The 24,671-nt window shown below is 42.4% G+C and overlaps 1 long non-coding RNA gene across 1 annotated transcript; it reads right to left on the minus strand.

The window, feature by feature from the left end:
* Positions 1-747: 747 nt before the first annotated feature.
* On the minus strand, positions 748-2,326 carry LOC112263998. The gene is made up of 3 exons (XR_002955575.2): positions 1,730-2,326; positions 1,009-1,455; positions 748-872 (listed from the first exon to the last, which is right to left on the minus strand). It is a non-coding gene; the product is annotated as an uncharacterized LOC112263998 (long non-coding RNA).
* Positions 2,327-24,671: the final 22,345 nt, after the last annotated feature.

Below are 24,671 nucleotides of genomic sequence, written 5' to 3' on the forward strand. Positions count from 1 at the left end.
CTCATTTAAAATGAAGCCCTCAATGTGAACATACCAAAGAATAAGTACAAAAATAGAATACAATTAAATTAATTCAATCAAAACAAGCACAACTTGTACATATCAAATATGGATCAATGTGATGTGCCAATATGCATGTCCATTATGCAGGTCCCTAAGGTCAATATTACAAAACGTTCAGAAAACCATTCTCTTTGCGTTTAACACCATGATCAGCAATTAAGTTTTGAATTGCGTTAAACCCATGCTAAAGGCAAGAAATGTCCTTCAGTACTGAGGTGACAGCAGTAAATAAGTATTAACTGCTTAGAGTTAATGCTAAATGTGGTGACAGAGAGACATACTGTATATTGTAATGAATAAAAAAAGGGAATCAAGATCAAATGAATACTCACATACTGTATGTGATGACTTATTTGTTTTTAATTCATTCAGATTAAAAAAAGGTTCAAATGATCACACACAAAATAATTCTCAACAGAACACATTGTCACATTTTCTACACTAGGAACCACATCTTAAAATTGAATTAATTCAATATATTGTGCTGGTTCAAATCATACACAAATTGATTCACATAGAAAACACCAACTATACATTAAATTTGATTAAATTTGATTTGATTTGATTCACTCTGCAGTGATTAATAAAAAAGAGCGTGCAGCAGCTGGCAAGTAGTTGAGCATGGTCATCAGATCTTGGTACTTGTTTTTTTTTTATGGGCAGAGGACTCTCATATGCTCCAGGGTAGTGGCTTGCAAAATAGGGAAGTTGAGGTGTAGCTCCTTGTTTTGGTTTGGAGATCAGCCACGATTTCCATCCCTCAAATAGACTGTGGCTCTGTCTGGCGTACAGATTCCAAGGATCCTCAACTGAAATTAGAACAGAAACATTTTAAGTTCCTGACATCAATAAACAACTTTCACAGTCAAGCATTAGGATATTTTATTGTTAGAACAACATGTTGCATGTTGATGGGATGTTAGTGAACTATTCTCTGTGCAATACCTGTGACTATTAACCACCTCACTGAGGTGATCTGTAGTCCAGCTGGTCGCTTGAGGACAGAATCTGGGAGGTGCCTGAAGTCTTCACATTGGATCCTCATCACCTTGAATGGTTTTGCTGGTTGTGCTTCAAGTATCATCTTTGAAACATCATCAGGTGTTTGAAGGACTGACACCTTGCGCCTCTTCTCGATGGTGGCAAAAGATCGATCACAAGGAAGAAAAGAATGACCAGAGTCCATGAACTTCTGCACAACTTGGGTAAAGTAACCCATAGAAACGAGCATCCACATCAGATTGAGCATCCGCCAGTTGTTATTCTGCCCACAGCATCTGTCACTGAAGATGATCAACTTGCGCACCTCTGGTTTGGTGAGTGGCGGGAATTTTGTCTTCACCCACTTCAATATGCAGCTTGCCACCTCAATGGACCCTCGGTGTGCAATCCCTGCAGGATACAGTGTAACGTTACATATAACTAGCTAGCTACTTACTGTAGCCATGTCGAATCATCCGGTGGATGGAGAAAAAGTAGCTAGCTATGTTTCTTCTATAATCTAGCAATAACATTTGTAACGGTAATGTATAAGTTAGTAGCCAACGAACTTTAGCTAATATGTTTTCTCTATAGTTACAAATTAGACAACCCAGAACATACATGTTAGATACTGTACTCTATAGCTAGCTAGCTTGATTGTTTGATATACGGTTCTTCCACATACCTCTTTTGGACAGCTTTTCCCAGTTTTCTTGACCCTTACGATTTGTATAGGGTTTTCCCGCATCCCGTAAGATCTTCCTTTGCCTGTCTTTCCATTCTTTTAGTTTTGTTTTACGTTTCTTTCCCACATTCAGGCGATTTTCATCAGCAACTGAAAAGTTGTGCGCTTATCCGTCCATTCTGAGTGGTGCACATAAACGGTTATTCCACGAGAGCCTATCTTTAAATTTAAAAGTATTGTTAATTAGCGCGTGGAGAGCTTGTGAAACCGGTTCACTATAGAAAAAGGGTGTCCAATACTGATTTTTCATGTATATCTCTCTTTTTAATTTTTTTTTATGTCACATATATGGTTCTTCGTCTGTAGGATTCAAAATACTAACTATAAGATTTATCCTTTATAACTTTAAAATACAGAAAATGTGCATATTTTCTAATGGTCTCTCTTGATCAAAACATCTGCCCTCATCGTTGTGAATGTCTCACAGAGCTCTAGCCTGGCTTCCTGGACTTGTTAGGACTCGCCTTTCATATCATATTAATATTTTCCGTCTACGACAAACAGAAAGTGTTTTTTGTTCAAAATCTATGAATTATGGATTGCAGGCATGTGCTTTGTCAGTGGCTGAGAGTAGGGTTTAGCCAGGAGTTCATGGACAGTCAGAAGAACAAATGAAATCCCAGCTTTAATTGGTTTCAGATTTCACATCCTATGTCACACAGGCTCAGAAAATATATTACTGTGTCTGTGGGAATCAGGGCTATCGCTCAATGCAAGCCGGTGTCCACAGATCAATTCACAATGTCAGTTGGAACCGGTACCCATGCCCTTCTTTGCGAGGCATTGAAAAACCTCCCTGTTCTTTGTGGTTGAATCTGTGTTTGAGGGACCTTACAGATAATTGTATGTGTGGGGTATAAAGATGGGGTAGTCATTCAAAAATCACTATTATTGAGTTAAACATTTATTTAGGTTTGCCATAACAAAGGGGTTGAATACTTACTGACTCAAGACATTTCAGCTTTTCCTTTTTTTATCAATTTCAAAACATTTCTACAAACTAAATTCCACTTTGACATTATGGGGTATTATGTGCAGATCAGTGACACACATTTTTTATTCAGGCTATAACACAACAAAATGTGGAATAAGTAAAGGGGTGTGAAAGCTTTCTGAAAGCACTGTAACCTTGAGCCTCATATTTTAACATTGACATAAGAGTCAATTGGTTGACGCTCATCTTTTCTCATTGAATGCGATGCATTAAAATAAGCATCAGCCCTGTGACACTGATCTTTTCCCATTGACCACAATGTATTGACATAAAGGTCATTAATGCAACACTCATTTTTCCCATTGAATACAACGTAATGACGTAAGCATCAATAGATTGACACTCATCTTTTCCCATTGACTGCAATGTATTGAAATCGGTGTCAGTGGGTGGACCCCTAACTATTTACATTCTTTTCTTCTCCTTCAAGGAAATTGTCCAATTGTGTGAGAGGCATCTATGAGAAGCCTGACTTCACTCCAGACGGTGAAGAAAATTCCTTGAACCTCACCTCATACCTGGACTATTGACTGAATAAAGGAAAATGTTTTCAAGTTTTTACATTTAAGTGCTGCACTAAACCGAGAGTGATCTCCAATGCAGGTGATCCAAAGCATACTATTAAGGATGCAATCATCACAGACACATTTTGTTCAGGCTTGCACAGATTATCAGATTTGTACAATGCCTGTGCAAATGTTTAACATCTCAGGAATCATGTGAACATGAATTTGCATAGAATCTGGAACGCAAACAGTATCTAATATAGATGAACACCAGTGGGGTTCAGTGCTGTTTAAGATGAGGGAGGGCAATATATTTTTCATGAGCATGGCCTTATTGTCACGCCCTGATCTGTTTCACCTGTCCTTGTGCTTGTCTCCACCCCCCCCACCAGGTGTCACCCATCTTACCCACTTATCCTCTGTGTATTTATGCCTGTGTTTTCTGTCTGTGTAAGTTCGTCTTGTTTGTTCAAGTCAACCAGTGTTTGTCTCTGCCCACCTGACCACTCTGCCTGTCCCTGAGCCTGCCTGCCGTCCTGTAAATTTGCTCCACCTCTGGATTACTGACCTCTGCCTGACCTGACCCTGAGCCTGCCTGCCTGTCATCCCGTACCTTGGCCTCTACTCTGGATTATCAACCCCTGCCTGCCTTGACCTGTCATTTGCCTGCCCCTGTTTTTTACAATAAACATTGTTGCTTCTTACAGTCTGCACTTGGGTCTTACCTTGATACCTGATACTTATTTATATTACACTATATTGGATGACTCTCATTCATATTCCCTTCACCCAGTTCAATGTAATAGCGACAGGTTTAGGCTTCTACATGATACTCAAATTTTCCCTATATCATGAGGTTGCAACAACCTAGCCTATGAATGAAAGTTTACAACGTAGGTGCACACAGGTCGAGGGACAAATTTGAGGCGACAGACAGTGAGTGACACATTGACAGACAGTGACATTCAATACTGCCTTGCACACTCTTGCCTGCATCCAGCTGATATACGGTGTAATCATTAGTCCAACAGTTGCAAACAAGAGTTTCTATTGGACAAATACAGGTATGTTTATCCCGGTTTGTTCCATTTGCTTCCGTTTAAGATTTTTTTAAACATGTCGGCGGAATGAATACACCCCTGATCACGCGTTGTAGCTTTCATAGCAGCCACATTGTATTCCTTCTATGCGCTCTCCTCCTCTAACCTTGTCCCTTCCCTTATGGACTTCAATGCACAACGCATGAGCTGTATATGACCAGGTGAAAAAACCTTTCCAAGCCAAGCTTCGACACACAGCCTACATCGTTGTCAACATTTTAGCTGAAGTAACGCTATAGTCAGCATAGCTAATATAATTAACGCGTTAGTAAACCCGCTACAATCATGCAGTAACGTTAGAGTGTAAAGGTAGTCAGCAGTTACACCGGCGGCCCCCGGTGGCAATAAATTAGTAATACCAATCTCTCTCTATTTCTCTCTTGCTTCTCCTAATTTGTTAAAAACTGTTCAGCTATCTTTCTCTCTCTTTGAGTCAACTATTCACCACATTTTATACACTGAAGTGCTAGCTAGCTGTAGCTTATGCTTTCAGTGCTAGTTTAATGATCTGATCCTTTGATTGGGTGGACAATATGTCAGTTCATGCTGCAAGAGCTCTGATAGGCTGGAAGACATCCTCCGGAAGTTGTCATAATTACTGTGTAAGTTTATGGAAGGGGGTGAGAACCATGAGACTCCAAGGTTTGGTATTGAAGTCAATGTACCCAAAGGAGGACGGAAGCTATCTGTCCTCCGGCTACACCATGGTGCTACCCTACAGAGTGCTGTTGAGGCTAGAGCTTCCTTGCCAAATATTGTGTTTTAATCAATTGTTTGGTGACGTGATTATATTTAGTATTGTTTTATCTAAAAATTATATTTATTTTAATGTTTTACAATTAACATTTTTATGAAATTCACTGAAGAGAAAACTCGTCCTCCCCTTCCTCCTCTGTGGAGCCTCCACTGGCCAACACTCTGTTGATGTTTCCTGTTTAGCAACTTCAAATACTACATTTATGTTCTCAAAATAGGAAGTACATTTAGTTGCCTGCATTACCACACACATTCCCATACGACACACATTCCCATTTTACTTTACATTTTCTTTATTTTGTTTGTGTTTGGTATCAATCAAATTACATAACTAATGAACATCATCTTAGAAATAAAGAGACTAGATGACATAGTAGTAGTAGATCAAATAGTGATTGAGTACAGTGGGAGAGTTTAGTTTCTCTCTGCCCTCTTCTTTGTCCCTGTGTACTGGGCCTTGTCATCTTCGAGTTGTGTTCAGGCTACAGGCAGGCCCGGCAGGGCAGCTGTGAAAGCTCCTGATTTCCTTTGGGATTTTGGGGACTTCTATACCCACTTTCAGATTGCCTTTGCAATTCCAGACAGAACAAACCCAGTATGATGTTGTTCCTGCACCCAGTTGATTTTTAATCCTCTCTCCTCTAAGCAGATGTTGTCCTTTCTCTAAAGCAGTCCTCTGCCTTGATCTTGGCCTTGGTTTGAAGGGTCAAGGGTAGGCTACATCATCCCATGGTTTTATTTATTTAATTTTATTCTCTATAAAAGCTAAGAAGAAGGTGATTCCTCTTATTATTCACTGAACCAGTGTTAAAGAACCATAAATGATGTTAACTCAAGGAAACGCAAAATGCACAATAAGAAGATGTGTAACACAATGCAAGAGTAGATAAGATCAGATTCCATTTTTTATCACCTGTCCCAGTGAAAATATCATGTGTAGTGTCACTTACTCATCTGGGATGATGAAGCATAATATTTGTCTATTTGTTGACTGTTTGTATAGAACGATTCAAACTATTAAGGGGGAACAGATTGTTTAATCAAATACTTTTTAGTAAGTATTGGATATCAGCTCAGTGGATTGTACCCCTGTTGGTGACAGGCATCCTCCGTAGGGAACTCTAAGTTAGATTGCGTGCTCAGCAAGACGAGAGGTTCTAAATGAGGATTTTTCCTGCACCATCAGAAAATAGCAGCAGCTCATTGCAAGCCCACAACAGAGCTCTTATTCTGAATTACAGCTTCACTTTCTCAGTGTTGCCTCACCACACACTCATGGGTTGTTTGGACAATAAAACCAGGGAATATAAACATGCCATGTTGCCAGGTCGTACAACTGCCACAAGAAAGACACACTATTTCATAATTTGAGAATCCCCATTGCACTGTAAATGAACGGTAACATGATCCATGTGGAACTAGTAAAGCTGACTGATTAAATGCATTTTTCACAAGTGGTGTATAATACCTACAATATGTAGGGTATGTCTAAGCGCAGATTCCATCTCATGGCCCTTGGTGAAGGCAGAGGAAACATGGAGCAGCAGTCTTCCTAAAAAGAGTACATACTGTACATCCATGTTTCATCCTAAACCTAAAGGTACACTCAGCAAAGTGAGAATCATCACTTGGCTATTACTTCCTAATCAGTTCTATGAAGTCTAATCACAGCATCAGCACTTACATACATGTTTCACAGTTTCTTATTGGTAAAATGTCCTTGGCGCAATGCATCTAAAACATTACTCCAGCTGAGCTTTGGCCTGCTACCCCTATGAGTTCTCATGAAAAGGGATTTCACAGCAAGTAGTCAAAGCACATGCACAACTGCCCTGCGCTGCATAACCTACTCTAATCTACTACATGTAAATCAAAATCAGTGACTGGGCTCAATGTGGATTTAGGCATGGTCATGTCCCCACAGTAAGCACTCTAAAGACTTGAAGCAAAAAAAAGCATCTCATCTTTATTTAATCTCTTATAATGATAAATGATTGCCCTGTGGACGTCTGAATTTATGGGATGAAATGTTAATCTCTAAATCCGATTTTAGCCTTTATGGGCTGAGTGAGGACTGTTCCATGTGATCAACACTAGGCATGAAAGAAAACGAAAGTCAACACCAATGATGCTCGATTAAAAGATAGCAGTGATTGTATGAATAGAGCAATATTTTCCATAATGCATGGCTCTCAATGTAACATCCCCCTATAAACAATCAGATTTAAAATCAGGCTGTGGACACAGCTGTCTCTGCTTCTATTTTTACTCTCAAAGCTGACACGTGAAAAGGCAGCTTAAAGCATACTTAATGCTGCCATTTAAATGCTTTCTGAATCCATCTTGATCAATGCCAGGTTTAGTGCTGGAAGTACAAATCAAATATGGTTAACAGTTCTTTTGCAAAGCATGCTCTGTGTTGTTGCTTTAGTGCTCATGTGAACAGAAACACGTTCTCATCAAGACGATTAATAGACTCAGAATGTGTTGTACAATGTCAAAAATCAAATTATTTTTTCAGAAGACAATTCTCCCGAATTGAACTTGATCCAATGTTGCAGTGTGCTGAACCTGGGAAATGAAACTCTAAATAACACTGGATCACTTGTTGGACAGGTGTTGATTGGTTTTATCAAACAGGAAGTCGGAGGAGTATCCACCTGTCATTAATGGTTTAGAGCATTGATCCTTTCCATGCTGCATTCAGCTTCTTCTCAGACCTCACATGTATGGCTATTGTCTTAGTCAGTCAAGATTGTGAGCCTGGATACTACCATAGACCTTTTACATTTTATGTTGGTGGTGTATGCATGCATTTAAGAAAGGATTAGTATTTTAAAAACCAGATACATTTGGGTTGTGTTATAGAGAGATATGACATATGTACGGCAAAAGAGGTTGCTAGGCAATACAGTACATTCACTGCCAAGAAAAAGATTAAAACAGTGAATTATTGTATGAGATGTAAAGGGAAAAGCCTGAGCGAGCAAGAGCGAGAGCGAGAGAGAGAGAGAGAGAGAGAGAGAGAGAGAGAGAGATTACTAAGGATGGTCAGAAAGAGGAAGGACAGCCGAGGCAACTGTTTAGAGAAAAACAACTTATAGTGTATACCTGTGTGGCTCAGTTGGTGGAGCATGCCGCTTGCAATGCCAGCGGTAGTGTGTTCGACTCCCACGGGGTACCAATACAGGACAAGAAAAAGTAGGAAATGAATGCGCTCACTACTGTAAGTCGCTCTGGATAAGAGTGTCTGATAAAATGTAAATGTAGAGAGTGGGAAGGGGGTGTTAGCAGAGCTATGAAAGGAATGGGATGCCAGAGTGAGCTGGAAAACAGAAGCAGTGGGTGATACAAATGAGATGTTCCATATACCCCAATTATAATTTCCCCTTTACACACAATAGCTTGCAGGAGGAAAAGACTGGTGTAGCCCACCAATGCTTAGTCATAACAGGGCACAGTAGATAAAGTATACATATTCTAATAGTTTCTGTTCATGGGATTGTAAATAGATTAAATCAAAATAAGCTTCTCTCAGCACTTGATATCTCTTTATCCCAATGACTTCTCCATCCACAATGTATGGGGGAAAGGGATGGGGCTTTAATATCAATTTCTCTTTGTTTATCTAACAACATAGTCTCTGGCTTTCCCTAAACCAGGTCCATTTCCCATCTGCCATACAAATACCAATGAGCTTATATGTAAATGTCATATCAGGGGATGTTCATCTATATCCTAGATAATGTAAAGTTTTAGAGAATGCAATTGTAATACAATGGTGTCAATGGCCTGAAATGAGGTAGGGAGGGAAAATTCAGGCTAGAGTGCCTGTAATACTAGTCCCCTGACACAAATACCCCGGTAAGCTGTTTGAAAGTATACTTTTACTAATAATAAAGGTCTTCGGTGCTTCACCCTGTCCAAGTCTTAGCAAGATGGCACAGATGTCATTTAGCTGTCTCTCTTTCAGGCTAATACCCAGGTGTGGCTCTGTGCCCTATAGAGTCAAGTGGATTTATGGATGGAGAGACTGTAGCTGTCATGTCCCTGCAGCTGCACCATCACTGCTCTGCCTCTCTGCCAAAGCACAGTTTGTTTTCCAAGGACTGCTCTTGCATCATAATGAGCTGCATGCAAGAAATAATGTTACAACCTCACCCCCAGGTACTTTTTGGATATGGGCTCCATCAACTGAACATAAGCACTGTGGATGTAGAAACAAAACAAATAACTCTCCTTCTTTTACAGGATTCTTGGAGCCTGTGAATTTGTATACTGCACTGTAAATCAAAAATCACAAAGAAAGCCATTAAGATAAGATCTATATGGTTACATCGTTAACATATATTTACTTAACACATCTCATTTATATTTATGCTGCACCTCTTCTTTACCTGTGGCAATGAAGGAGATTTCCAGAGCCTGAAATAAAAGTGTGCTCAGCCAGAAAATGCCCAATCAATTTGAGCTTGCTACATTGATTTACATTTCCCTGACAGAGGGCAATTTATGACTTGTGGAAATCTAGGATTTTTGGCCTTCTTTTTCCTGGCTCTGAATCTATCATGGGTGATCTAATCAAAGTCACAATAAAGGGAAACTACATCTCCATTGATCATCTTTTGCCAGCTCGCATGGATTATTTTAATCTGAATTAAAGAACGGAATAGATTGCTAATGCTGGTCACAAATCCTACAGGAAGACAACAGACACACACATCTTACTCTCACCTCAGCCAATGAATACCAATAGAAAACCAGACTCCTCATGAATCAAAACAGGTATTTATTGGAATAGTTTTATGGTGTTGTCATGCATGAGTTTTTATGGTTCAGCAATACTCTACACCTGCTACTAAGCATAGCTCGTTTCTCACTCAAATGTGTGCAAACTAGGATCTCTAAAGACTTAAAATTGCTTCACTGAGGGCTCTCCCAATTATAATTCTAGACGTACCTGTCTGATTTTGTCTGGGTTTGTACATTATGTTAGCGTATATAGACCTACATCACTTTAATTGAATACCAGACTAAATCAATATGGCCGGTCTGTTAGCTTCTCAGTTTGAGAAGAATGAATCAGTGGGTAATGAGGCAGAGGGCTAAAAGGTAAAGCTTCTCCATTTTAATGTACAAAGATACATCGTGTTCAAAATACACAGCATATTGTTAGAGAGTTGCCAGCCATGATTAATTTACTATATTCAATTCCCATTGGCAACAACAGAATACGCTGCTTTCCTCAAGACTTCCTTCAATCGCTATTGATTTCTTGTGCTTGAATACCAATGCTATCCTGAGACACTTTATATATTTCCATCAAATATCTGTGCTTCCCAAAATAAACTTTTACCCTACAGCATTCACAACCTGGTTATTTTGACTCCAATCTCTATTGCATGGGAAGTATACAAGAGATTTGAATATACCCAGTATAACACAACTCAGGATAAGACCCAAATGCAGACACTGGAGGCAGACAGTTTGAATCTCGGATGTTATTACAAAATGGGGCAGGCAATCGGCAGGTCAAGGCCAGGCAGAGGTCAGTAACCCATGGCAGCATGGTCTTTAGAAGAGCGGACCGGGCTCTCCTCCAGGTAAGGCGACAGCGGCGGACAAACATCTGGGCCGAGGGTATGCTGAATTCTTCCTCTTGCTCAAGGAAGGGCAGGGGCTGATATCCCATGGGACACTCGAAAGGCGAGAGACCAGTGGCCGAGCAGGGAAGAGTGTTGCAGGCGTATTCCAACCACACAAGTTGCTGGCTCCTGGTGGTGGGATTGGCAGAGACGAGACAACGAAGAGCTGTTTCCAGGTCCTTATTGGCTTGCTCCGAAGACAGGATGGCCGACGACCCAATGAAGGTGCAGAACGCATTCCAGAACCGGGATGAGAACTGAGGACCACGATCTTAGACCATGTCCACCGGAAGTCCATGGATCCGGAAGACATGCTGCACCATGAGCCGGGCCGTCTCCTTGGCTGAGGGTAACTTGGGAAGGGGAATGAAATGGGCGGGTTTGGAAAACCTATCCACCACCATAAGGATAGTGGTGATGTCATCTGATGGAGGGAGACCAGTGACGAAGTCCAGGGATATATGGGACCAGGGGTGGTGAGGAACAGGGAGTGGTAGAAAGAGGCCAGCCAGAGCTTGCCACTGAGTCTTATTCTGAGCACACACAAAGGCCAGGGTCTGCAAGAGCCAGGATGGCTGGCAAGTCTGGAGAAAGGAGTCAATTCCAGGACCGGGGAATGGGCAGAGTCCGGGACAAACATCCTAGGAAGGAGATGGTGGAGCAACGGAATTCGCATTTCTTTAACAAAAAGCTGGTTCTCCACAAGACGCTGGAGGGCCTGTCGGATGTGGAGGACATTCTCTTGAGCTGAGCGGGAAAAGGTCCATCGTCGAGGAGATCGTAGCCCCCTGGAGAGGCTTGAAAGTCGAGGCGATGAGTGGTTGCGGGTAACGTTTTTTAACCGTGATGCCATAAGGCCCTGGTAGTAGTTACCCGGGCGCACCGAAGGTCTTGGTTAATGGTGGAGAGGTCTGAGGCTTCTCCCAAGCCCGCAGGAAGACATCCTGGGGAGGCTGCGCCGACTTCAGATATTGAGCTTGGCAGAATGGGCTCCAACCCTTGATAGAACCAATAGTTCAGTTGATAAGAGGATTGTGCCTCTGGAGCCACGAAAACCCCAAAACCAAGGGTACCTGAGGAGATTCGATGAGCATAAATTGCATAGACTCACTGTGATTACCTGACACTCGCAGGTTGATAGGAACCATATTGTGGGTGACTCTGCCAATAGAGCGCCCATCCAGTGCTCTGACATCCATGGGAATGGATAGGGGTTGAGTGGGCCGTAGAGTCAATGAGTACCAGGAAAGATTTTGACCGGTCCTCCTATAATCCATGAAGGAACGTGTCGAACAGGAATTCCGGGTTCCAGGCACTCACGGGCGGCCAACGTGCGTAAATCGGAAGCATTGTCTGCAACTACGGGAGTCTTGACATAGTAGGAGTAGCTTCCGAGCAGCCTCTCTCCCAGACAACGGAGAATCTAACACATTTTTTACCTAATTTTTTACCTCCACCATGAACTCCTCCAGACTGAAGCACACGGTGGATTGTTGCTCCCACACTGCCTTAGCCCAGGAAAGAGCCTTACCGGACATCAGCGTTATAAGGTACGCTATCTTCGAGTGGTACGAGGGAAAAGAAAAGGGCAGCAGCTTGAAGATGAGGGATCACTGGGAAAGAAACGCCCGACAGGTTCCTGACTCTCCAACGTAGCGCTCCTGAGGAGGTAAGCGGGGTTCTCGGGAAGCCGGGGTGGGCTGGGGAGATGCGTTGCTGACAGCTGGGTTACTGAGAGCCTGGCTGCCTAATAGACAATCCACGGAATTGCTCCAGCAATGTATTGAAAGCGCGGTCATGGCCTTCCGCCAATGTCTTGAATCCTTCCATAAGATTTTGAAGTAACTCCTCGTGTCTTCCAATGGTGGCTCCTTGGAAGTAGACAGCATTGCAGAGCTGGTCCGAGTCTGCTGGGTCAATCATGGCCAGTTCGTACCATCACGACTCAGGATAAGACCCAGATGCAGACACAGTAGGAAGATAGTTTGAATGTCATGTGTTTATTACAAAACAGGGGTCAGGCAAATAGGCAGGTCAAGGGCAGGTAGAGGTCAGTAAACCAAGGCAGCGTCAATCAGGGGCAGAACGGCAGGCAGGCAAAACCAGGAAGACTAGAAAACAGAAACTAGAGATACTGGAAAATGGGAAACCACGCTGGTAAGACTTCACAAGACAAGACGAACTGGCAACAAATCAACAGAAAACGCAGGTATAAGTACAGGGGATAATGGGGGAAAATGGGGGAAAATGGGAGACACCTGGTGGGGGGTGGAAACAAGCACAAGACAGGTGAAACAGATCAGAGTGTGACACAATAGACTAGACATGCAGATTTGAGCTTCTGATTCTCACTCATTCTTTTTACATTAATGCATGAACAATGTATTTCATTTAATTATGTCGATATGATTAGTCATATTTATTAATTTGCCTTTTACAGATAGTCCCACCAAGAGAACTCACATGTAAATGGTATTTAATCAATTATTTCATATATTGCTGTCAAGTCTAGTCTATGAAAGCTGTTGGCTGCCGACGTACAAAGACAGATCTTGAAGCTTTTATTGTTATTGTAGAAACACGATAAGGTGGATGAGGCTCCTGCTATGAAGTAGTTGCTCGATAATGTAAGCTGGTGTTTCATCTGTCTTTTGGAAACTTCAGATGTGGCAACATGTTATTTATGTTTGAAGCTCAGTGTGCTGCAATGCACTGATTTATTAAATTGTTTGCCTCACGGCAACCCCCCACACACACATTATAAAGGAATTGGAGATTGTCGACCGGAGCATAGCAGCCAGTAAGCGATAAATTACATCAGTGGTGATAACAAAGTTTCAAACACACACACACAAATGTGAAATGCCGCTATTTTGTATGTTTCTACCTTACTTTGCCTTCTCTGTCAGATGTGATGTAGGCCAGAGAGATGTCAGTGAAGAATTGCTGCAGTACATTACCCACACTGTCATGCCCTAACAAGCCCTAGAGCAGGGTTTCCCAAATCCAGTCCTCGAGAACCTCAATCAGCACACATTATTGTTGTAGCCGCAGACAATGCATTGAGGGCTTGATGATTAGTTTACAAGTTTAATCAGGTGTGCTTGTCCGGGTCTGGTGCCCTAGAGGGTGGAAGGTTAAGGAACAGGAGGATGGTGTCAGGTGGAAGGTTAAGGAACAGGAGGATGGTGTCAGGTGGAAGGTTAAGGAACAGGAGGATGGTGTCAGGTGGAAGGTTAAGGAACAGGAGGATGGTGTCAGGTGGAAGGTTAAGGAACAGGAAGATGGTGTCAGGTGGAAGGTTAAGGAACAGGAAGATGGTGTCAGGTGGAAGGTTAAGGAACAGGAGGATGGTGTCAGGTGGAAGGTTAAGGAACATGAGGATGGTGTCAGGTGGAAGGTTAAGGAACAGGAAGATGGTGTCAGGTGGAAGGTTAAGGAACATGAGGATGGTGTCAGGTGGAAGGTTAAGGAACAGGAGGATGGTGTCAGGTGGAAGGTTAATGAAAAGGAAGATGGTGTCAGGTGGAAAGTTAAGGAACATGAGGATGGTGTCAGGTGGAAGGTTAAGGAACAGGTGGATAGTGTTTTGTTCTGATCTGGCTCTGTAGTGCACCACTCTTCAGGAGTGCGATTCATTTGACACATTAATGGAAAACTGAACCTCAGTGAAGAGTAAGAAAATGGAATGTTTACGCAAGATTTCTGCTGGAGGAGCAAGTCCATATAAAATGCTATTATCATTTCTTGTCTTGTTTATATATTTGCGCATCTCTCTGTCTGGTTTTAATACAGTGTCAGAGGCGTTACTCTAGTCCTAAAATGAGTTCCCTTGCAAAAGTAGTCTTGTAGGTTGGTGGTTATTGACTTGGAGTGTGTTTGCTTGTCCATATGTTGGTTGCGGTGAACTTTGGTTATGTGAATTTTGGTAGATGATATAGCAAATAGAATTCAGGTTGGTGTAAAGCCTTCCACTTTACAACCATGGCATATTGATATGAGACAATATTTATTGTCTTTCTTGCCTCCATACAGAGGCTTTCAGAATGTGTCTAACAAGAGGGGGATGTCTATACAGGTCCTAGCTTAGCTGTCAGCTCTAGAGAGCACTCATACAATCTAGATGTCTGTCAGCTCAGAATAATAACTTACAGGCTGTGGGTCTCTGTGGGCACCCCTCCATCCCACACACACACACACACCATCCCCTCCGCTGCCACCCAGGCCCGAGTGCACATCCATCACAATTACACCCAGCAGGAATTTGAATAGCTCTTTGTATTTAGCAAGTTGATGTTTATTGTCATGCCTCTTGTCTTGGAGGCAGAACTGAGCTATTTCCCCTTAGATAGACCAGCGGCAAAGTCAAAATTGGCTATATTGTAAAAATGTATTACGACAAGCATTTGCTTTTTGATCTTAACTTAATGTTAAGGTAAGACATTAGGGCTAACATTTTGGTTAAGGTTAGGTTTACTGACTTTGCAGCTGTATCAGCTAGTGACCATTCTGCAGAGCTGCCTCCAGAACAAGATTCATGATTTAAAAATGCAAACCTGCATGTATTTAGTAGCCGGATAACATCAGGTCAATTATCTTCTACACAGCACCTCAAGGCAAATAGTTGCCTATTATGGCTACTTCACTGACTATAAAGACATGGTTGCAGAGACCATGAAAATCAGTAGTGAATTTTGAGTAAGATTTGTACTCGAGTGTATATTTGTACCCCCTGTGAGCTATTTTCCATATTTCTAACAAAGCCTCAAATATACTGTTTATCTTTATTCCAGCCCCTTGTGGGTTATTACAACCATAGAAATGACCCTTTTCACTCATCAAAACAGCAGCTTCAAAGGCTGCTTGCATGCCAGGCCACTAACCACTCTCCAGATAGCATTTAAAATTGAAGTTGACCTATGCACAGAATGCATAAATCTTAGCTGGAATACTGCATTTGAATATGGTTTGCCTAAGCTCATTTAGAGTAGGTGTGGGTGCACAAGGAGGAAGGGTGAGGGAGAGAATGAGAGAGGTGGAAAGGGAGTAAGAGGAAGAGACAGCGAGGAAGAGTCAGCATTGCAGTGTGGTACACAGGCTGCATGGGACTGAAACCAAGCCTTGATTTATTTGTTCCATTTAATAAAACAATTCTCTATGGCTTTCTTGACTCATTTGATCTAATTGCAGTCCTACTTGCACATTCAAGAAATATATACGGAATGGAAGCCAACAAAAAAGTGCTTAATGGGGCTTAAAGACCTGTGCATGACAGAATGAGAGAGCTAGAAAGAGATAGACAGAGACAAATCCAATCAAATTTCATTTGTCACATGCTTTGTAAACAGCAGGTGTGGATTAACAGGGAAATACTTACTTACGGACCCTTCCCAACAATGCAGAGAGAAAAAAATAGAGAAATAATAGAAAAGTAAAACACGTAATAATAGAAGTAATAACAGATACACAATGAGTGACAATAACGTGGCTATATACAAGGGGTACCAGTACCGAGTCGATGTGCTGGGGTACGAGGTCATTGAGGCACATACAGTATGTACATATAACTAGGAATAACGTGACAGATAGTAAACAGTAGCAGCAGCGTATGTGATGAGTCAAAATAGTTAGTGCAAAAAGGGTCAATGCAGATAGTTTGGGTAGCTATTTGGTTAACTATTTACATAACTATTTAGCAGCCTTATGGATTGGGGGTAGAAGCTGTTCAGGGTCCTGTTGGTTCCAGACTTAGTGCATTGGTACTGCTTGCCCTAGCAGAGAGAACAGTCTATGACTTGGGTGGGTGGAGTCTTTGACAATTTTTAGAGCCTTCCTCAGACACAGCCTGGTATAGAGGCCCTTGTTGGCTGGGAGCTCGGCCCCAGTGATGTACTGAGCCATCCCCACTACCCTCTGTAGCGCCTTGAGGTCGGATGCCAAGCAGTTGCCATACCAAGCGGTGGTGAAGCCAGTCAAGATGCTCTCAATGGTGCAGCTGTAGAACTTTTTGAGGATCTGAGGGCCCATGCCAAATCTTTTCAGCCTCCAAATTTGATTTGTCCATGCGCCGAATACAAGTGTAGACTTTTCAGTGAAATGCTTACTTACAAGCAGTTTTCCAACAATGCAGTTAAAAAATATAATAATGAGCAAATATATAAAAAAATATAACACAATAAAATAACAATAACAAGGCTATATACAGTACAAGGAGTCGAGGGGCAGTTTGGCGGTTGTGTTGTTGCCTACCCTCACCACCTGGGGGCGTCCCATCAGGAAGTCCAGGATCCAGTTGAAGAGGGAGGTGTTCAGTCCCAGGGTCCTGAGCTTAGTGATGAGCTTGGAGTGCACGGTGGTGTTGACCGCTGAGCTGTAATCAATGAACAGAATTCTCACGTAGGTGTTCCTTTTGTCTAAGTGGAAAAGGGCAGGGTGGAGGGCAATAGTGATTGCGTCATCTGTGGATCTGTAGGGGCGGTACGTGCATTGGAGTGGGTCCAGGGTATCTGGGATGATAGTGTTGATGTGAGCCATGACCAACCTTTCAAAGCATTTCATGGCTACAGATGTGAGTGCTATGGGGCGATAGTCATTTAGAAAGGTTACCTTGGTGTTCAGAGACTGGGACAGAGAGAGACAGTACAGTGCCTAAAGAAAGTCTACACCCACGTTGGATTTCTTTACATTTTATTACAATGTGGGATTCAAATGGATTTAATACAAAAAATTGTCAACAATCTACACAAAATATTCTGTAATGTCAAAGAGGAATTATAAATATTTTTAAAGATTAATGACAAATTTGACACAAATATACCTTGATTAGATATGTATTCACCCCTGAGTAAATACATGTTAGAATCACCTTTGGCAGCAATTACAGCTGTGAGTCTTTCTGGGTAAATCTCTAATAGCTTCACAAACAGTGGGGCAAAAACTGTACCTGGATTATACAATATTTGCACATTACTCTTTTAAAAATTATTCAAGCTCTGTCAAGTTGGTTGTTGACCATTGTTATACAGCCATTTTCAAGTCTTGCCATAGGTTTTCAAGCCGATTCAAAACTGTAACTAGGCTACTCAGAAATATTCAATGTCCTCTTGGTAAGCAACTCCAGTGTATATTTGGCCTTGTTTTAAGTCATTGTCCAGTTGAAAGGTGAATCTGTCTCCCAGTGTCTGTTGGAAAGCAGACTGAACCAGGTTTTCCTCTAAGATTTTGTCTGTGCTAGCTCTATTCCATTTATTGTTATTTAAAAAAAATCAGTAGTCCTTGCCGATGTAGTGTTGTAACAAGAGTTCTAGTATGAGACCACATATTGAGTGTCTTGGTCTTGTCGGTGTCGGATACAGTTGTACTCACTCAACCTGGACTCGGTCTCAGACACTGTGGACTCGTAATTTAATTATCAGCTTCCATTCAGTCAGCACATAAAACCGCTTCGCCAGGCCAAATATATACACTTTCTTGAAACATTATCTTAAAAGCCATTAAATCTTTTACATACATGTTTTCGCAGTGGCGAACCTATAGGCCTTCAGTGTGCGACAGGTTCGTGAGTCTGAAAGGACAACAACCGCAAGACCAGCGCATTCATGTAGGAGAGTTTGTAAAACAAAAAGGGCCAGTCATGTAGTGGAAACGTATATCCACTTTTTTCAGTGGGCATAGCTTCGACTCAATTCTTAATCCCTACTGATGTGTATCAAAGTAGTGTAGTGAAGGTATACGATGTATCAATTACGTGGTAGTACAATATAAAAATAATGCACAAAGTAGCTTACACAATCGCAAAACACGTGAAACATATTCACATGCACGCCGGCACACATTGCCTAGTTTCAGCGGAATGCCATCTGCAGGCAGCAAGAGAGTGCAACTCTCAGCTGGTTTTGGCATGGAGCAGCGCACACAGGAATGACATCGGTAGCGGTTAGGGTAAGAAAGACGTTTCAACTTATGATATCGACCAGTAAATTCTGACTAAAGCAACAATGGTTATGCCAACCAGGTATTGAAAAAGTTTAGTACGAAGTGTTGGTTAGTAGGTTATTTGTGATGCGCCATTTTTATGCCTGTTTGCATCAGGGGCGTAGACATTGATGGGCCTCCGTGGACAGAGGTTCACCCAATGGGGAGCCAGGAACTGACAGGCCCACCCAATCAGATTGATGTGGTTTAAGCATTGTTGTGGACTTACACAATGAAATTGTTGTATTTTTTTTCTATACAAAAAAGGTGTGATTTTAAGAGTGAAAGTATGAAAAATCTATAGGAAAACTAATTTAATTTTTGGGGAGAAAATATAGGATTTCTCACACCTGGTGCCTTTCCTACGCTGGGCAGGCCGTTTAGGAGCTTTTTGGCAAAATTAGAGTATACCCAATTCTCCAGGCACCACTAAACCACTGCATAGGGCCGATGGAAAGCTCGGGGATTCAACCTTGCAACCTTTCGGTTACTAGTCCAATGCTCTAACCACTAGGCTACCTGCCACCCAATAACTCAATGTTCCATGACGTACACTAAGGCATTGTAAGCAGAATAGATGGATGCAGTTCATTGCATGATTCATATAATTCACCAGTACATTTCTTGGTAGTCCAAAAAACATTGCCATCGGATTATAAATCACAGCGTGCCTGGTACATTGTTTGCTGCCTCCATTCGGGATGCACTGTTTCAGTTTCAATGACTCAATATTCTGGACAAAAACAAACAAATGTAACTAAGGCTGGGAATGTCAATAAAATCAAACTAGCAGGGATAATGATCACAAATCAGTAATAAAGTGGTTAATAGGTTAGCGTATCTATTTACGTAGCAAACTAAAAACACAGACCCTAACTTTAGCTAGCGAGCTAGCTAGCTGCTCAGAGGATGTCATGTCATGCCATTGGAGGAGTGGATGGGTGACTGACTTTTTCCCCTCATCGTTTTTTCAGTCGCAATACACAGCTAGATATGCAGGTGTCATTTGGTTAGCTAGCAAGAACTTGAACGAGTGTTATACAGTTAACATATCTCTTGCATTCACAAATTCACTCCGATTTCAGAGCACTCTCACCTGAGTGTGCCAGAACGCAGAACAACTGATTAATTTACCAATGTGCAACACCTGCTGAATATGACCGGTGTCAGTAAATGTAGGCAAAATAAGTACTAGTTAGTCAAGAATGCTCTAGATAACATGTAAACAGCCTAACCAGCTCTGCTAGGGCGAGTAAAATGGTCAGAGTGAGTTGTTCTCTCATTTGTGTCTGGAAGTAGCTAGCTAGCAAGCTATCCAACTTTAGCCAGTTAGCTTGGGTGTTTGGTTGATACAAGCATGCATTGGCAGGCGAGCTGCAGAAGGGCGAGGAGGTTACAATTCTCCATCATTTATTGGTGCAATATTCGACCGCTAAATAGCTAAAAAAAGTTTGAGCTCATATTGCTCTGGCTAGCATTAGTTGTTGATCTTGTTGTTGTTGATGTGCATAACTAAGGGAGAGAGTGCCTACCTTTTCATGGTTGTTTGATCAATAGGAATGTAAGATTCTCAAATGTAACAGGACTCCCTTGGTGTTTACATAATTGCAGAAATCCATTCAAGTGTATTTTGTGGCTTTTAGCAAATATGTTCTAATGATCTAAATTCAGGCTGTTGAAACTGCCTGTAAACACACAGTCCAGTTCAAAGTGAATGATAACAGGCCCGTGTGGCAAATGGCTTGTTTGTATAAAGGTCTACTGTAGCTCTGATTGACTAAAGTGCAACGGTCTGTGTAGATTCCGGCCCTGGACAAGACAGATGTTTTTATTCTGTTTTATTTACTGCAGTGTCTATTTATTTGACGATTCCAAGATGGCGTAGCAGTCAGACGTCTTTTGTCCTCGTCTTGTCATGTCCCGTGTATATATCTTTATCTTTTTATAGATTTTTTTTCTATTTTTTCTAAAACTCAACTTCAAAGCACTCTCCTGCAACCCGCCTCACCCAATGTGGTGTGGATCTGTTTTTTTCTCAAGTATTATTCACCTCGAATCTCCCAACAGAAGCTAGCCAGCTCACTAGCTACTAGCTAGTAGTCAGCTAACCACTGCTAGCGGTCCTCAGCTAACCCTTAGCTCGGAAAGCTCTTGCCAGTTTGTACAACGTGACTCAAACCAGAGCATACTGGACCCTATTTTCTCTCCATATCCCCGGATTCCTACCGCAAGTTCTGGACATTTTCACCTGGATCTTTGCAGCTAGCTAGCTGCTATCCGAGTACTGGCTAACGTCGGCCCCGGAGCAAGCACCAATTAGCCTGGAGCTAGCCCATGCTAGGCCCTTTCTCCCAGCTAGCTAAAGAGGCCCATCAGCCACTCCTGGGCTACAATACCCGGACCCCTTCTACTGCTGGTACGGGGCACGGAACCCCGCCGATCCATCACGACTGGACCACGATGTAATCTGCTCGAGGGGCTACTCAACTGGCCTCTACATCGCTTCATCCCCTGAATGCCCATCCACTAGCTGATGCCCACTAGCTGCTAGCTGGCTAGAGCATATTGGACTTGTCAGGACCCAGTTACGAACTCGGGTCTCCGGTGTGAGAAACAGTCACTTAGTAAACTGAGCCACTAATAGTCGGCAGAACCCAGAAGATGAGGCAGACACAGCAGTACTAGAGACGGTGATTTAATAAAGAAAAAATGAAAAGATCTTCAGGCAAAAATATAAATCCACAACGTCAAAAGTAAATCCAAGAGAAAAAATGTATATACTCCAAGACACAAGGAAAATCCACAAAGTGGTAAGAACAGTAGGGGAAAAACAAACCTCAAAAGAATAATAAAAAATAAACAAGAACAAAACCAGAGTACCTCAAGAAAATCCAACTAGAGAAACAAAAGTTCACAGCATGGCTGGGGCTGGGTGCTAACATACAAACACAGAGCAAAGAACTGAGGAACACTAAGGGTTTAAATAGATTCAAGGGAAATGAGGCACAGGTGCAACTAATAACTAGAACAAGGGAAAAACAAAAGGGTCAAAAAAGCACAATGGGGGCATCTAGTGACCAAAACCTGAACAATCGTGGCCAAATCCCGACAGGACTGTTAGCTGTATAGATCAATCGGCCAATTTCTTGGGCTGCTATACATATTTTTCCAATTGGACTTGGACCACTCTGCTACTCGGAACCCTACTAATCCATCACGACTGGTCTATCGACGTCACCGCACACGGAGGCCAAAACATATTTTCCTCTGTCGAGATGTCCCTATAAGGCCCTTCTGCTAGCTTGCTAGCCCCGTTCTGCTAGCTGTCTGAATCGCTGTGTCTCCAGCCAGCCCAACCACTCACTGGACCCCTATTGATCACCCGGCTATGCATGCCTCTCCCTAATATCAATATGCCTTGTACATTACTGTCCTGGTTATTGATTATTGTCTTTTTTCACTATAGCGCATCTAGCCCTGCTCAACATGCCTTAACCTACCATTTAGTTCCACCTCCCACATATGCGGTGAAATCACCTGGTTTAAACGTCTCTAGAGACAATATCTTTCTCATCATTACTCAATGCCTAGGTTTACCTCCAATGTACTCACATCCTACCATCCCTCTGTCTGTACATTATGCCTTGAATCTATTCTCTCACACCCAGAACCTGCTCCTTTTACTCTCTGCTCTGAACGCACTAAACGACCAGTCCTGATAGCCTTTATCCGTACCCTCATCCTACTCCTCCTCTGTTCCTCTGGTGATGTAGAGTTTAACCCAGGCCCTGCAGTGCCTAGCTCCACTCCTACTCCCCAGGTGCTCTCATTTGTTGACTTCTGTAACCGTAAAAGCCTTGGTTTCATGCATAGATACAGTGCCTTGCGAAAGTATTCGGCCCCCTTGAACTTTGCGACCTTTTGCCACATTTCAGGCTTCAAACATAAAGATATAAAACTGTATTTTTTGTGTAGAATCAACAACAAGTGGGACACAATCATGAAGTGGAACGACATTTATTGGATATTTCAAACTTTTTTAACAAATCAAAAACTGAAAAATTGGGCGTGCAAAATTATTCAGCCCCTTTACTTTCAGTGCAGCAAACTCTCTCCAGAAGTTCAGTGAGGATCTCTGAATGATCCAATGTTGACCTAAATGACTAATGATGATAAATACAATCCACCTGTGTGTAATCAAGTCTCCGTATAAATGCACCTGCACTGTGATAGTCTCAGAGGTCCGTTAAAAGCGCAGAGAGCATCATGAAGAACAAGGAACACACCAGGCAGGTCCGAGATACTGTTGTGAAGAAAAAATACAGTTTTATATCTTTATGTTTGAAGCCTGAAATGTGGCAAAAGGTCGCAAAGTTCAAGGGGGCCGAATACTTTCGCAAGGCACTGTACCTCCTCCCTAAGTTTGTTTTATTCACTGCTTTAGCACACTTTGCCAACCCGGATGTCTTAGCCATGTTTGAATCCTGGCTTAGGAAGTCCACCAAAAACCCAGAAATTTCAATCCCTAACTATAACTGGGACACAGTAAAGTCCATGGAGAATTGGAGCACCTCCTCCCAGCTGCCCACTGCACTGAGGCTAGGAAACACTGTCTGATACATTCACTATAAATCTGATAAATCTACTATAATTGAGAATTTCAAGAAGCATTTTTCTACGGCTGGCCATGCTTTCCACCTGGCTACCCCTACCCCGGTCAACAGCCCTGGACTCCCCACAGCAACTCGCCCAAACCTCCCCCACTTCTCCTTCACCCAAATCCAGATAGCTGATGTTCTGAAAGAGCTGCAAAATCTGGACCCCTACAAATCCTATTTCGCAAACAAAGCATCCTTCACTCATGCTGCCAAACATACCCTCGTAAAACTGACCATCCTACCGATCCTCGACGTCGGTGATGTCATCATAAAATAGGCTCCAACACCCTACTCAACAAACTGGATGCAGTCTATCACAGTGCCATCCGTTTTGTCACCAAAGCCCCATACACTACCAACCATTGCGACCTGTACTCTCTCGTTGGTTGGCCCTTGCTTCATACTCGTCGCCAAACCCACTGGCTACAGGTTATCTACAAGTCTCTGCTAGGTAAAGCCCCACCTTATCTCAGCTCACTGGTCACCATAGCAGCACCCACTCGTAGCACGCGCTCCAGCAGGTATATCTCACTGGTCACCCCCAAAGCCAATTCCTCCTTTGGTCGTCATACCTTTCAGTTCTCTGCTGCCAATGACTGGAACGAACTGCAAAAATCTCTGAAGCTGGAGACTCATATCTCCCTCAAATGGACACTTACCACGCTGCAAATTGGTCCGATCTCTCTTACTCCTCATCAGAGGAAGAGGACGAGCGTTACAATGTGTGGCGTACAGACATGATATAGTCATTCAAAAATCATGTTAAACACTAATTGTCATGCCGTGACCTTAGAGAGCCATTTTATTTCTCTATTTGGTTCGGTCAGGGTGTGATTAGGGTGGGCATTCTATGTTTCCTATTTCTTTGTTTTTGGCCGAGTGTAGTTCCCAATCAGAGGCAGCAGTCTATCGTTGTCTCTGATTGGGAATCATACTTAGGTAGCCTTTTTCCCACCTGTGTTTTGTGGGTAGTTATTTTCTGTTTTGTCTCTGTTACCTGACAGAACTGTTCGCTTTCGTTTTTGTTACTTTGTTCGAGTGTTTTTTTCATAATAAAAATAAATCATGAACACTTTTCACGCTGCGCTTTGGTCCACTCCTTCCGACGACAGGCGTTACAGAACTACCCACCACCAAAGGACCAAGCAGCTTGGTAAAAAGGACGAGTGGACATGGGAGGAGATCTTGGATGGAAAAGGACCCTGGGCGCAGGCTGGAGTGTATCGCCGTCCAAGGGAAGAGATAGAAG

The sequence above is a fragment of the Oncorhynchus tshawytscha genome, linkage group LG12 (genome assembly GCF_018296145.1).
Source record: "Oncorhynchus tshawytscha isolate Ot180627B linkage group LG12, Otsh_v2.0, whole genome shotgun sequence".
Lineage (NCBI taxonomy): Eukaryota > Metazoa > Chordata > Actinopteri > Salmoniformes > Salmonidae > Oncorhynchus > Oncorhynchus tshawytscha.